The sequence below is a fragment of the Aquarana catesbeiana genome, linkage group LG01, assembly GCF_042186555.1.
Source record: "Aquarana catesbeiana isolate 2022-GZ linkage group LG01, ASM4218655v1, whole genome shotgun sequence".
NCBI classification, from domain to species: Eukaryota; Metazoa; Chordata; class Amphibia; order Anura; family Ranidae; genus Aquarana; species Aquarana catesbeiana.
In genome coordinates, this window is record NC_133324.1 from 885176655 (window position 1) to 885191302 (window position 14648).

The window sequence follows — 14648 nt, forward strand, 5'->3', positions numbered from 1 at the left end:
AGTGTGAATACTGACACAGATTGCCAGTTTCATAAACGGACATGTAATACCGTTTACTTTCCCACAATCTCCCTGAAGTGAAGGGAACTCCTACCTTTGACAGTTGTCAAGAACAAATGTTCCCATTTCCTTTTAGTCCTGTTCTGGTGACAACTAGTACATTTACCTTCACTTTCCTGACAGTAACCAGGACAGGAAACTAGGTATAATCTTCCACGGGAGCAAACAGGAACAAAGACAGTAATATAAGCTTGATCATGGTCCTATGCCTTTCCCATTCTATCCAAAGACTAAGTATACCTTTGGGAACAAAAACATTTATCAGGCTTGTCTAAATTGATTAACCACTTTCCACCCGCGCCATAGCCAAAGATGGCTTCCACTACCGGGAGGGCGTCTATAGACGTCGTCCCGTGATCACGCTGCTTGTGTACCCTCTGTGATGGGCTGGCGGTGCACACAGAACAGGATAAAGGGCTAGTCACAGCGGCTCTTTACCACGTGATCAGCTGTCAGCCAATGACAGCTGATCATGGAAGTAAACAGAAGCCGGTTATCGTGTTTTTTGATCCTCACGATCAGCGTGAGGGGAAAAGAAGAAAACAGGTTACCGGCTTCTGTTGCAAGGACATTGGTCCCAATCTGTACCCACCAGTGCTGCTAATTAGTGCCAACCAGTGCCACCTACATGTGCCCACCATTTCCACCTATCAGTGCCCATCAGTGCCCACCAGTGCCACCCATCAGTGCCCACTAGTGCCCCCTATCAGTGCCAATCAGTGCTGCCAATCAGTGCCCATCAGTGCCTCATCATCGGTGTCACCTATCAGTGCTGCCTATCAGTGCCGCTTACCTGTGCCTAGCAGTGCCCATCAGTGCCACCTATCAGTGCCAATCAGTGTCACTTATCAGTGCTGCCTACCAGTGCCCATCAGTGCCACTTATCAATGCCCATCAGTGCCACCTATTAGTGCAGCTTTATCGGTGCCTCCTCATCAGTGCCCATCGGTGCCTCCTCATTAGTGCCCACTAGTGACGCCTCATCAGTGCCCATCAGTGCAGCTTCATCAATGCCCATCAGAGAGACTTATCGGTGCCCTTCCGTGCCTCCTCATCAGTGGCTATCTGTGCCCGTTAGTGCAGCCTATCAGTGCCCATCAGTGCAGCCTCATCAGCGCATATCAGTGAAGAAGAAAAATTACCTGTTTCCAAAATTTTATAACAAACTATGAACAATGTTTGTTTGTTTTTTTTGCAAATTTTTCCTAATTTGTTTCTTTAGCAAAAAAATTAAAAACCTAATGGTGATTAAATACCACCAAAAGAAAGCTCTTTTTATGTGAAAAAAATGGTAAAAATGTTGTTTGGGTACAGTGTTGCATGATCGCGCAATTGTCATTCAAAGTGCAACAGTGCTAAAGGCTGAAAATGTGCCTGAGCATGAAGAGGGTATAAGTGCCCTGTAAGCAAGTGGTTAAATAAAGCACCTTAAAATCCAAAGCCAAAAATGTCATTTTGTATATTGCAGCTTACAATCCATAGATGTGTTGGTTGCATCAGTTTTCTTTTTTTGACTTTTTCCTTTATTTGATCTGGTAAACTTGCCAGGGTTCTGTCTTAGGGGGGCTATACCCACTCTCTCTAACTCTTTCATGTGCTATCCAAAAATTTAAAAAAAGGTTTGGCTAGTTTCTGATGTACGTTTTAATACTACCAGAAGCCCTCAAATTTTTGACTCGCCTGCTCTCATTTTGCGTGGAAAATGATTGAGGGCGAGTGTGGGGCTGCCTTGGAGGAGGGGGGGGGTGCACCGTTAGCAGGTGGAGTTGAATGGGAGCCATTCTCCCAGAGATCGCCCAGGGGAAGAGAGAGTTTTAAGGAAAGTAAAAGTATGGTTGATCTATGAGATGGGCCCACATCCCAAAATATAGAGCAAAAGGAAAAAAAAACCTTGACGGGACTTTACCGGCCTAAAGAAGTATCATACAGTAATTGTGAAAAGAGTAAATACTGAAAGTAAGTATGTAAAATAAAATAACATAGACATTTTATTAAATACATATGTTAAAAAGAGCACAAAAGGGGGCTTGTATACATGTGGATCAACATATTAATAAAAAAACAACAAAAATACAATTCTACATGGTCCCTGGACTACCGTGATACAACACCATGGCAGAATAACCAAGGGCAACATCAGACACGTTTCACAAGTTCATTCTTTCATCAGGGGTGTGTATTTTGTAGAAACAAATTCCTTCTACAATAAAATAGACAAGGGAATATAAATAAGTTACAGAGTAAATGCAACAATTATTGTTTTTTGACCTTTGTACAGAAACACGCTTACATATTGCTAGAGGTTGATACTTGCATGTAACAGCCACCCAATGTCCATCCAGTTGACTCAAGAGAGAATGATGCTTGCAATATTGATAATATTGATAAAACCCTAGTGATATCCACTGAGACCTGGCAATTAGCACTCCCAGAGAGAGAAAGAGGGCAAGAGGAGATATAGGACCTGAGGTCACAATCTAATGGTGAAAAAAGAAAAAAATGTTTGAAAAGAATTATGGGATTTTAAATATATTATAAATGTATGCCAGTGAGAATCAACTGTGCAATTGTGCACATTAAAATGTATAATTAAATCATACTGGGCTTGAATATGTTGTCCCGCTCATTATCCTTGTGGTGCACAACAGACAAAACCTAGCAGTCTGTATATACAAAACAGTCAATTCAAAAGGTCAAGAAGCACCAAAAATATATACTAGGACCATGCTATGTTGCCAATAAAGGTAACAGCAGCTAGAGCTGAGCTGAGCTGAGCTGAAGTATATAAACCCAGAGCTGAAATATGTAATGCACCAAAGGGCTCACAATGGAGGGAGTGTAGAAAACAAAAAGCAATGCTTAAAGTGGTGTTCAACCCCCAAAAAAAAATGCATGAATGTGGAAATATTTTTTTTTTTAACTCACCTCTAAATGGCTGTTGCTAGGGGGGTTCCTCGTAGTCTGCCTCCTTCAGTGCCTGGGCTAGTGACATCACTTCCCCTCGGCGCAAGAAGGGCTCAGCTCTGCCCCCTCCCTCTTGTCAATCATCTGGGACACATTACAGGTGAAGCCACAGCCGGGCGCCCACAGTTGCAATGCCGGCGCCGCCGAATGGGGGGAGGTGAGCGGTGCTTCTATTCCCCGCATCGCTGGACCCTGGGACAGGTAAGTGTCCAATTACTAAAAGTCAGCATCTGCAGTATTTGTAGCTGCTGACTTTTATTTATTTTTTTTTAAATGGGAACTCCTCTTTAAAAGTAAGTTACACAAGTAAAAAGGCGCAAAATTACTAATACAATGGTATCCTGTAATGGTTTAGTGCTAGTTGGCATATATGTAGTCCACAGTCTCTAAGATAGATCACGAAGAAGTCCATAAAAAATTATTTCAAAAGAGGAATGATTAGTAGTAATGGGAAGGGAGAAGGGGGAGGGGAAAAGAAGGGGATAATCCAGTCTCAGGGCTGCCGTCATGAGGGAACAGAACCCTGTTCCCAAAAACTGGAGAGAAAAAAGAGAGAGAGGAGGCGCCTCCGGGTGCAGATTTTAAACAGGCTTTAATGCACAATAAGGATTTCTGGTAATGCACTCACATTTCTGTAGTTAAAAGAAGGCATGGAATGATATCCCAAAAACTTGGGGCTGTCTTTGGTGTGGTTGATCCCTTTAATCCGTCTATGTGTGTCCCATGGTGTAGAATGGGAGTTGGTTCAGCTGGCTGTGAAGGGGTCTCTCAGCTGGGTAAGCATTTCCTGCTCCAGGCGCCGCTGGATGGTGCTCAGCCATCCGCTATGGAGTCTGTGTTTGACAGGAGGTTTGGAGCGCAAGGAAGTGTTCAGGCGGGGGGATGACATCACCGTACTGCGACGCGTTTCACGAGCGTGCAGGCGTTTGATGACGTAAACATCCGCGCTCCTTTCTCAAGCTATTAGGACAGCTTAGGATATATTAGGATATATTAGATATATATATGGAATATATAAAAAAATGCATGGATGTAAAATATATAAACACCTTAGATCACAGGTTATATGAAAGAGAACATAACATATGTGTAAAGGAACAACATATGAGGAGGACTGTGTGTAGATGCATATGTGTGTGTATGCACAATATATGTGGATTAAGGGGACATGTGCATTTAACGATGTAAGGGGATTGGGTAATAATTAATTATTTTTTTATATATTCCAAATATAGTTTTTATATATTCCATATATGTTACTATTAAATATATTTTTTTTGTATGTTCCGTTCCTCCGCCCTTTAGCATCTAGTTGTGTTCCCACTCCAATGGGCCTTCCAACCACGGTGCATCGGACCATAAGCACTCCCCCTCCCCGCCCCCCTAATATTCTGATTTGGCATGGTCGCTGTCCTAATAGCTTGAGAAAGGAGTGCGGCTGTTTACGTCATCAACAGCCTGCACACTCGTGAAACGCGGCGCAGTACGGTGATGTCACCCCCCGCCTGAACACTTCCTTGCGCTCCAAGCCTCGTGTCAAACACAGACTCCATAGCGGATGGCTGAGCACCATCCACCGGCGCCTGGAGCAGGAATTGCTTACCCAGCTGAGAGTCCCCTTCACAGCCAGCTGAACCAACTCCCATTCTACACCATGGGACGCACATAGACGGATTAAAGGGATTGACCACACCAAGGACAGCCCCAAGTTTAGGGATATCATTCCATGCCTTCTTTTAACTACAGAAATGTGAGTGCATTACTAGAAATCCTTATTGTACATTAAAACCTGTTTAAAATCTGCACCCAGAGGCGCCTCTTCTCTCTCTCTCTTTTTTTCTCTCCAATGCTTAAAAATATAAAAGGCAAAACAATTTAAATTTACCAGATCTATAAGTAGGTTGAAAATAGCATTCACTCACAGGGAGGATTCCATGTGTCCTGTCTCGGGGTGCTGGAGGATGGATGGGAAGATAGTGGTAGTGCCTCCCCTTATATACCTCCCACTGGCCGAAGATAAGCTGCAAGCAGGATGTATTTCTGCACATCTGGGACTGGCATACGTTTCAGCCTGGTCCTCGGGTGAGTGACGTGCGGCACAGCCCCGACCAAGGCGGCGGGGCGGCGTCACGCGTCATACAAACATCGATGCGCATGGGGCGAGACCTCGGCTAAGGGCCCAAGCACCTTAAGGAAACGAGGAACAAAACCGTGCCGATACAGCCCAAGATGGAAAACAGCCACTCTGTGCTGTACAGCATGAGTGGCCTACGCGTGCCGAGTGGATATACACCAATCTATAGAGGGAACAAAAAGGAAGTATAAGGGACACAATCGTCAAATTTGAAGGCAAGTAATTAATCCCTTGTCGGAAGGACAGCGCTGAATGCCTACAGCATACAGCTGTACAAATTGCAAAAAACAGTCACACGCACAGTCAAAATGTATAAGAAACAAAAACTAAAGTTATACTAAAGAAACATATTTCTAAAATTGTCCACTGCTATAGTGCAGCAGGCTACTATTAGAAATAAGAACTAATAGCAACAAAACTAAATATTAATATGATATGCAAATAAATCAAAATTAGAAAGAGATGAGAGATGCACAAAACATACAAAAAAAAAAGGAAAATGAAGCAAATAGTGGTATGGAAAAACAGAAATGTTGAGTCATATTATTGTATGTGTATTATATGATTGTTAATTTTGAACAAAAAATAATGATATTTTATGTCTTTTTCCTAACCACCTAAGTCGGGACCCCCTCAGGGATCAATTTACGATTTGCCAGGGGTCACCGAATCCTGGGCTGTTCCTGAAGCGCGCACTGCTCTCCCAGGCCTTTTTTCACGGCTGCCCAGCTGAGCTGACCCTGGAGCCCACGGCCATTCAGTTCACAGCATGGCTGGGGGGCAGAGACTAGAGGTCAGCTGACTGGTGAGGACTGAAGGAGATCCTATCTCCTGATTTTGGCATCGTTGTCACTGCTGCGAGACACCACAAAGTTGGAGACAAAGTGAAGCCGGAGACACAGTGAGTAACACTACCTGTGATTATAGTTGCCATTAAAAGTCCCCACTACAGTTCTCAGATCAGCAGATGACTTTGATCAAGAGCACCTAAGTTGGCTCATCAGAACTCCCCCCCAGCACTGACACTGATCCCACCCCCCACCAGCACTGCCACTCGTCCCAACTCCCCCCACCAAGGAGTAAGAGAGGGAATAAAAATAGAGAATACATAGAAGGAAGAGGAAAAGGAACAAAGAAAAAGGGAGAGAGGATAAAAGGGGAAGGAACAAAGAAAAAGGGAGAGAGGAAAAAAGGGGAAGGAACAAAGAAAAAGGGAGAGAAAGAATAAGAGAATAAGAAAGATGGCTAGAGAGGGATGGGGGACAAGAAATTAGCATAGAGAGGGATAAAAGGGAAAGAAAGCAAAACAAAGAGAAAGATGTAATGTACCAGAAGGGGTTTTAATACTATAAGAGTGGAAGGGACTCATTGCTAAATGTCCGTGGGTTAGGGGTGCAAATTACTTGTCTTGCTTTGGGTGCTGACAACCCATGCTATGAAAATAATTTTACTGTTAGGGGTCCCCACAACTTGGGAAATTTTATCAAGGGGTCACGGCACTAGAAGGTTGAGAACCACTGACCTAAGGCAAAGCCCTCCAGGAATGGCTTGAAGTTGGTGGCCTCATTCATTCCTGGAGGAGATGTGGTCACAGTTGGTAAATAAAACGCAATCCAACACAATTCACATTGGAACAAGTTTTTGTTCCAATCACCTCCTCGAAGAAGAGAAGAGGGGAGGAAGAGGAGAGCCAGCTGGATCATCACAGAGCGGGGATTGCCCCGCTGTAATAGCTTTCATTTGAATTGCCGGTGTTCTGTCAAAATAGGCAATTCATTGAGATCTCCAATCATGTCACTTCCGGTTACTGTAAAGCATTAGTAATTGGAGAACACCAGCAAGCGTGTACACTTCGGTACATGAAGAGTTTGCTGTTTTGACAGAACAGCGGCTAAGGAGAAAAAAGTTGTCTCCGCCTTGTTGTTGGTTAATATCGGGCGGAGTAACAATTTCCACTCATAATATCATGTACCGGAGTGTATACGCTTACCTATGTTGTGTCAAAACAGAAACTCGTCTAAATCTCCTATTACGGATGCTTTACAGTAACCAGAAGTGACGTGATTGGAGATCTCGGTGAATTGACTATTCTTACAGAACACCAGGCGCTCGCCTTCACACGCAGTCCCGCCTCCTGGCCCGGCTCCTTTGATAGACTGAACACTGGTCCAATGCTGGGACGTGTGACGTCTATCATAAAAGCTGGGCCAGGAGGCAGGACTGTGTGTGATGGTGAGAGCCCAGCAATTCAAATGAAAGCTGTTAAAGCGGGGCAATCCCCGCTCTGTTAAGATTCGGTCGGCTCTCCTCTTCTCCCCTCTCACTTCCTCTGCACTGGACACACTTCATTGATGGGCACAGGTGATGCTGCATTGATGGGCACAGGTGAGACTGCATTGATGGACACAGGTGAGGCTACATTGATGGGCACAGGTGAGGCTGCATTGACGGGCACTGGTGAGGCTGCACTGATGGACACATGTGAGGCTGCATTGATGAGCACAGGTGAGGCTGCATTGATAGGCACTGGTGAGGCTGCATTGATAGGCACTGGTGAGGCTGCATTGATGGGCACAGGTGAGGCTGCATTGATGGGCACAGGTGAGGCTGCATTGATGAGCACAGGTGAGGCTGCATTGATAGGCACTGGTGAGGCTGCATTGATGGGCACAGGTGAGGCTGCATTGATGGGCACAGGTGAGGCTGCATTGTCGGGCACAGGTGAGGCTGCATTAACGGGCACAGGTGAGGATGCATTGACGGGCACTGGTGAGGCTGCATTGATGGGCACGTGTGAGTCTGCATTGATGGGCATGTGTGAGGCTGCTTTGATGGGCACAGGTGATGCTTTAGTTTGATGAGCACTGGTGAGGCTGCATTGATGGGCATAGGTGAGGCTGCATTGATGGGCACAGGTGAGGCTGCATTGATGGGCACAGGTGAGGCTGCATTGCCGGGCACAGGTGAGGCTGCATTAATGGGCACAGGTGAGGCTGCATTAACAGGCACAGGTGAAGATGCATTGACAGGCACTGGTGAGGCTGCATTGATGGGCACATGTGAGGCTGCATTGATGGGCATGTGTGAGGCTGCATTGATGGGCATGCGTGAGGCTGCATTGATGAGCACTGGAGAGGCTGCATTGATGGGCATAGGTGAGGCTGCATTGATGGACACAGGTGAGGCTGCACTGATGGACACTGGTGAGGCTGCACTGATGGGCACTGGTGAGGCAGCACTGATGGGCACTGATGAGGTGGCACTGATAAGCTGCACTGATGATGCTGCTGATTGGCACTGTTAGGCTGCCCTGATGGGCACTGATGAGCACTGATAGGCTGCATTAATGGGCACCGATAAAGTTGTTATTTACTGTATATTTATTTTTGTAACTTCTGCATAAAAACATTTAACAGTGTCATTTCATTACATCATTTATGAGGGCATGTTTAGGGGCAGAATTAGGGGTGAGGCAGGGTAGGGGTTGGGTGGGGCAACTGGTGGCGTTTTACCCTAAAGGCCTGGCTAGTAGCTCAGGACTTGAAATTTTGAGACCTGCTACCAGTAAACTAGTAAAACTTCCTCATTTCAATAATTACTATTCTTGAAATGATGAATAATGATTCATTGCAAAAATTAATTGGGCAGATTATTTTGTTCCTTACATTAATGTCAATTTTAAACTTTTATTTTAATAAACATGACAAAAATAGAATCTCAATTCCCAACTGAAAGAGTATAGAAATAAGTTTAGCTGTAATGTTCTATATCAATGTTTAGGGCCTTGATTCATTCATTATACTTGCCCAAGGCCTGCAAGGAAGGAACAAGTGAGTTTCCATAAACTTATTCTTTTCTTTTAACAATACCTCCATAGTTACCCACCTGTTAAAACAATGCTTCCAAGCTCACCCTCCTCTTTTTTCAATACCCCTCAATGCTTCCTTCTATTGCTCCAATACCGAACAGTGACCCACCTGTTACCTCTTCACCTACCTCTTGTTTTGGGGGCACAGGCACCACAGATATTGCTGGCACGGGTGCACCAAATCTTTAGGTCACCTAATCAGCTGAGGCTAGTGGAAGCTGCTCTCTTCTCCTGTCACTGTGCTACCTACCTTCTGACTTCTTTCCACCAGCTGAAATAAGGCAAAAACAGCAGTACATCATGTGCAGTAGCTTCAGAAACAAAGGGCTTGCTTTAACCACTTGACCTCTGGAAGATTTACCCCGCTTCATGACCAGGCCATTTTTTGTGATCGGCAAAGGTTTCTATGTCTGCTCCCAAGTGTCCTCACTCACCACCCTGGCAGTTCAGCCCTGCAGAGGGCTCTTTGGGTCAGCTCCATTACAGCATTATACCCTTGTTGATCAGGGGTGTCCTGCTCCCATACCCCGAGTGCCTGGGCCCATCCACAGCAGACATATAAAGGGGGTACTTTCTCCACTCATTACATCACTACAGAAGTGGCAGCAATAAAAAGGCACTAACACCTGCCAACAAGCACAGTAAGGACATCTTTATTTGTCAATAAAAGAGCCTTATACCAGGTCAAATTTGGGTACTTACACTGCTTGCGTTTAAAAAATACAATTAATTATGTATTTATGATTACAGAGCTGCATTCATTTGTGTCTTTTATATCTAGCGTCCAGCTTCATGCAGTATGGTTAGCCAAATTTGGACAACATATAATAACTGACAGCTTATGGATTGAATAAAGTATGTGATAAACTGATGAAGGCCTCTTATTGTTGGCTTTCATTTGCAAAATAAACTGAGGCCCAAGCAGAATTTGCCCCTTTGCCTTTCAGGAGGTTATATGTGCAATGAAAATATTCCTGCACCGCTAAGCACATGTAGAGAACATCAAAGGATGGAATCCTCTGTTCAGCAGTTTAGAAGGATTCACAGAACGGCAGTTTATTTATTAGCTGTATTCTGATTTTCTTTCCACAAATCAGCCCAACTTGTGTGCAGAAACTCCAGAGAATTCTGCCAAGTATATGTCATGTATGTTTAGAGGCAGACCTAATGCTGCATATGGACCTTTCCTATAAAAGTTCCATGCAAAATCGGTTATTTCTCTTACTTTCGCCATGATTTCCACATGCAGGTTCTTCTATGTGTTTCCTTTCCCAATCATGATTATCTGCAGCTTTGCTTTACATCAGCCCTGATCATTTTTCACTCTGCCTTCCTCTCCACCAACCATATGTAGCACAACCCCCTCAAGGGCCAGAAACCTGTGTCCCAGGTTCTCTTCCCACTAGTGCCATGGCAGCCAGGCAAACAGCAACTTTAACTCCTCTGGCTCAGAAACCGTCTAGGAGTTGCATTTGCAAGGTTTGATTTGCAGGTCAACTTGGATAGGGTTAGAGAGCTGTGGGATACTCCAAAACTCTATCAGGAATAAGGAGTACACTCACACTTGTAGCAGCTTTTTGACCCAGTCTTCTTACTAACAGGACATGAAGCGAACAGCACTGGGGCACCTGTAGCAATATCCCGGCCAGGCAAGCCTCATATGAACCTTGATGAGCAGGCTTGACCCTCAGCAGGACAGCTAGGAAGGGCAGGCAGCCCTCCTGAGTGGGAACCTCTCCTCCAGGAAAAAGAACCTTTCTGTCTGTGGTTCCAAATATTTGTTCATCCTCTGACCATCATCTGGGCACACCTCCTCAGGGATTGGCTAAAGCTGCATACATAATCAGGTTGCCTGTTTGACTCTCCCACTCAGTAAATTCTGTAAATCTCCATATAACGGGGGAAGCAATCAAACCTGCAGCCTGTAGAACCCAGAGAAGCCCAAAGCAATCTCACACAGCCCAATTGATTACAAGAGAGCCGAAAACTAAATGTACCTTACCAGACTTAACAGCCTAACCAGGAGGATGCTTCACCATTCACCTCAACCATAATCAGCTTCTACTCTGCCTAGTCTCCCAAGCTCTGAAATCAGCTACCACCGCTCCCTTCCATGCAACATTGACTGGTTTCCCTTTTATTTAGTCTGTCTCTGGTTCCTGGTCCGCTACTAATATCTCCTTTTTGACCCTACCCAAGTCCACAATCAGCTTTTTCTGTCTTCTCTGTCTTAAAGTAGTTGTAACCCTAAAATTAAAAAAATAAAACAAAAACATGCTCCTCTCCCTTTAAGGCTTGAGGCACAAGATATATAGTGCTTTGCTATGTCAATTGTCCCTTTCTATGTTGAACAATACAATTCTTCTTCGGTACCTGACCAATCCTTGCTCTACATCCTTACCCAGTGAAATAAGATCAATTATTCTTTCACACTTTCAGCCACACCTAAGCAACAATCAGCTACTTTTTTTAATAATATATTTTATTGAAAATTTTCAAAAGGAGATACACTCCAGCAATACATAAAATAAATGTAATCCAATGAAAAAGGGTGTCTCAAACCCTAGACAATAAACAATAGGCAATAAGTGTGATAGTAGGGAAAGGTAAAAATAAAGAGAAAACAGAAACGGGTAAGAGCTTTAGATGTCATCTTCCATACCTAGGTTCCCTAAAACACCCTTAGGGGTACTCGCTGTTGTGGAGATATGGATGAGTTATTAGAGAATGCTCTCTGCCAAAGAGCAAATGAAAGTACTCAACTACAGTTAGCTACTTCTATGTCCCGTCCAATGATCAACTCCAGCTTTGCCACCCCGCAACCACAATCATCTCACATTATAGCCACCTCAACCATCCAAATATTTGCTCAATGGTCCATAATCAGTTTACCCTCAGCTTTTAAGATTCCCTGTCCACAAATGAATCCAACTCTCCCTCTTTTCTCTTTCCCCAAAATTAGTAATCCTCTCCTCTCTGTTCCTTTGTCCGACAATGCCTGGTCCTTCATTAGCTCATGCTGTACTTTCTTTGTGTCTCCTATATGCCCCCTTGTCCACAGTTGCCTTTATGACACTATTTTCTTCCCCTCTATGATTCATGATCATCTCCCATTCTGGCTCTTCTTCTACTTGGCCATCATCAGCTGCCAGTCCTCCTACCAGCTGTCCATATTCAGCTCTCACTCTACCTCCAATACTCCAAGATCAACTTCCATTATGTATACCCTATATTCGGTCCACTTGAGAAGGCACACCTGATCAATCAAATGTGTTCAACTCAGATATAGTTTGATTGGGCAGGAAAGTGTACCAGCATGTCATTATTCAATCAGAAGCTAAAACCCATTCTCAATTAACCTGTTCATAAACATTTGCTATTATTTATTTTATGTTTTTAGGTCTACATCTGCTTTGCGACATATTTATAATAATATTATATTCTTTTTTTTAGGCTTTTAACAGTTTTTCTTTTCCTTAATAAACTGATTTTTAAACATGTGGAAAAATGTCAAATTATAAACACATGTATAGGATATTAAACTGATATCAGAATATAGTATCTGTGTTATCAATAATAACATTTTGTTTTTCATTTTCTCTTTTTGTTTTAATTTAAACAACATTGCAGGAATGCAAACTGCATATGAAAAACATGATCACTAAACTCAGGGAAATATATTGGGCATGAGGAGGATAAATATAGGCTGCCTAATATATAGTCCCTTCTATAAAGTGAACCTAATTTCAAGCTTATGCTGGCATCAATGTAAAACAGAACTTCCTCTCTGGCAATATAATTCCTGCTTGCTCTTGTATCCAGTGTATGGTCTCTCACACAGGAGGACACAGCTAGGCTCAACAGGAAACTCTTTTTTTTGTGTGTGTGTGTAGGAAATTTGTATTTTTCCTATCTTCTTAAATTTTTGTAATTCTGCAGCCAACAGTGGGCTGTAGTCAGCCTAACTGCACCCCAGCATTCTCTGCCACATGTTGCTTGAGCTTGCTCCAGCAGTGTGGGCTAGTGAGGTATTATTCTGTGTTAAAGGTGTTTGATTGCCAGGTCAATTATTGAACCTAAAGAACCTGCTTGGGCATGCTGGGAGATCCAAATAAATATCCGAGGCACTTCCTGTTCTGTCTCTTGCCTCTTGGGAACTTGCCCTGTGAGGATGTCAACCTAAAAAGTCAGTCTCTGAAATGCATTTGGCCTAGTACTTGGAAAGATGTAGGATCTCCCCTCTTGATAGGAACCCCTGAAAACATTGGTTGCTGGAGAAAAGAGTGTAGCAAATCTGCAACTGCTCCCCACATATGGACACATGGTTAGTGACTGGTTGAGTGGGAATCTATACACAGGAATATTTCCATGCTGTTCTCCCTTGAAAGTTTAGATACCACTTGAATCTTAATTGCCAAGGAGCTCAAGCTCTGTAAAAGACCAGTCTGTGATTTTAAAGGTAACAATGAGAGACTTTGACAGAGATTTAGAATGGATTTTGGCCTAGTTTCATGTTTAAGATCCAGTATTCTTTGGGGACATCCTGATCCGACCTCATCCTTGTCAGGGCTGGGCTCAGCCCTTCCTTCTCAAAGCTGGCCGCTCAGCTGTTGGCTAATTGCCAGCTCCTATTTCTCCACAGTGACTCACCTGTTGATGATATCCTGCTCGTCAGTCCTGCCTACTTAAGCTGTCCGGTCCTGATGCTCTCCCTGTTAAAGACTTGCTTGGCTGACATTCCTTCTGGGTCCAGATCCTGCTTGCTGTTCTACTATGCTGTTCTCTGGCTCCCTGATGTTTTGGCTTGTCTAACTATCCATTCCGGTTCCTGAACTCTGGCTATGTTTTGACTACATTTACCTTTTTTTTTTTTATTATCATTAAACAAGTGTGATTTACTGTACTTCGGTCTCAGTCTGATTCATGGTTCCTGACAGTAGGCGAAGGCCATGAATTCAGAAGATGCAGTCAATCCACTTGTTGGTAATATTTTTTCCAGATTGGATGAGCAGGATCACCTGAGTTGCATGGCTCACCTGGAATCTCCTACTGTGGCTGCTCCAGTACAAGCTGTGTTGCAGGCTGTCCCTGCTGCTGCTCCAGTCTCTGTGCAGGCACCCACCTCAAGTATTACCTCTATAAGAGGTATGTCTGTTTTTGCTCCGCTTCCCCAGCGATTTGGGGGCGATCCAGTCCAATGCAGAGGGTTTCTCAATCAAGTTGAGATATATTTTGAGATGCTGCCCCAGGCGTTTCCCATGGACAGAAGCAAAGTAGGTTTTGTGATATTTTTGCTTTCTGAGAGTGTCATGTACCTGGGTGTATTTGAACCGGGATGTTCCTGGTCCCACAGCTGCAGTCTTACTCGTTGTGCCACAGAGCAGCTCTGGAGTTATAGCTATGTTCTCTCTTGATGCATTACCTTGGACTCACTAGCCCCACCTGCTGCCAGCTGTGGACAATCTACAATCAAAGCAGCCCATAAATAGCAGCACTTCCTATCTCTCAGTGCCCGTTTGTTTGGACTAGCTTCCTCGGTGTTTTGACTGCTTTGTGATGCTGAATACTGTATTTGAACTTCTGCCTGAATTCCTGACTACTCTCTAGCCTGCTGATTTTGTA